Source organism: Palaemon carinicauda, chromosome 17 (assembly GCF_036898095.1).
Source record: "Palaemon carinicauda isolate YSFRI2023 chromosome 17, ASM3689809v2, whole genome shotgun sequence".
NCBI lineage: Eukaryota > Metazoa > Arthropoda > Malacostraca > Decapoda > Palaemonidae > Palaemon > Palaemon carinicauda.
In genome coordinates, this window is record NC_090741.1 from 32,359,955 (window position 1) to 32,361,444 (window position 1,490).

Here is a 1,490-nt window from a genome sequence, read left to right on the forward strand (position 1 = left end):
TTTCAGAGAATCGCCAAACTGTAGTTTATTTTCAATTAGTTAATCTGGTTTACAAGGCAATAAGGCTTCCCATTTGAAATCATTAAAAGTGATTAGTTAATAAAATTTACCTTTTCTGTTTTCATATACAGACTTCGAAACGCCATGTAGTTTCCTTTATTAAAAAGTATGAAAAACTAAAAATCAGAGTTTTAGTTACGAAAAAGAGATTAAATTAAATAAAAATTTCCAACTTTTAAATCATTACCAAAAATAAAAATGTAACCTTCAATTTTCAACGTATATTTCAGTAACAGAACAACCATGTAGTAAAATAGAGAAATTTATATAAGACCTTGAACAGTTAAACCTTGATAAAAAAAAAAGAAGGTACAAACAACCATATATTAAATATGAAAATATATTTCAATATTCTAGATAATGCTTAAGTCATCTGGCATATTCCAATGATGGATTATCAAATCAATTAAGTTTTAATTTTCTTCAGTTGCTTACTTCCAAGGATTTTATCTTCCAGAATACCAAAATTACGCCAAAATTTGGGATTTCCTTCAGAATTTCTAGCGATAATTGTCCACCATAAAATTTGCAAATTAAGTTTTTACCGTTATAACTTACCAGTAACCTATTTAATGAAATTCCTAACATTTTTAGTTCGCCAGTCTTCTAGCAAAAACTGATATCCAAAAAATCCAATGGAAAATATCCAAGTTTTTATAAAAAATCTTGACAGGGCTTAAGAATCTTCAGGCAGGATATCCTGCAACAATCTTCCAGCAACAATCTTCCAGCAACCAACCACACCAAAATTTAAGTTTGAGTCTCAAAATTTAGACCTGGAATCGTCCTATTTTGAAGTCGCACCACCCAATCTGAAAAGTGTCAAGTATCAGAAATGTTTCTTTTAAGAGTTGGGAAACCCTAAATAATTGAATTGACATATCTTAAGCCTGTAGTATTAAGAAATTTATATTAACAGCATGATAAAACTACAAATTTCGTACAACAACGTATACCTACTTAAATATTAGAATATGAATTATAAACTAAATTTGAAAAAAGAGCAAAGTTGAGACTTATGATTTATGCATCTTAAACTTAAAACTACAATTAAATGAGATTAACAGGCTTTAAGTGAACTGCAGAACCTGAATAAAGGTACACAAACTAAGTTACTCACCAAACTTAAAACTAAAGGGTTTAGAAGCAAGCCTCCCTGTAGCACACGGTAGACCTTCAACGGTCTACCGTGTGCCACAGGGAACGTCCTCCCACGATTGGGGGCGCCGCCCCCAATCGGGGAGGACTAGCTTGCTTCAAAGGGGGTTAAAAACTAACCATAGAATAATACTTGCCTTTTAATTCAGACTGAAAAATACTTCACCAGATTCCAGCGTTGTCACCAGTCAGTCTCAAGTGTATGTAGCTAGAGGTCGAGTTGAACGGGAAGATAATACAGGTGACACGAACTCTTAACCAAGAAGTTTATC

General features: G+C 32.5%; 1 long non-coding RNA gene across 1 annotated transcript in view; it reads right to left on the reverse strand.

Moving 5' to 3' along the window:
* Nucleotides 1–266: 266 nt before the first annotated feature.
* Nucleotides 267–1,490, reverse strand: part of LOC137656646 (uncharacterized) — an 82,508-nt gene continuing 81,284 nt past the window's right edge. The window contains exon 2 of the long non-coding RNA XR_011046985.1: nucleotides 267–872. This is a non-coding gene — a long non-coding RNA (uncharacterized lncRNA). The remainder of the gene's footprint in view (nucleotides 873–1,490) is intronic.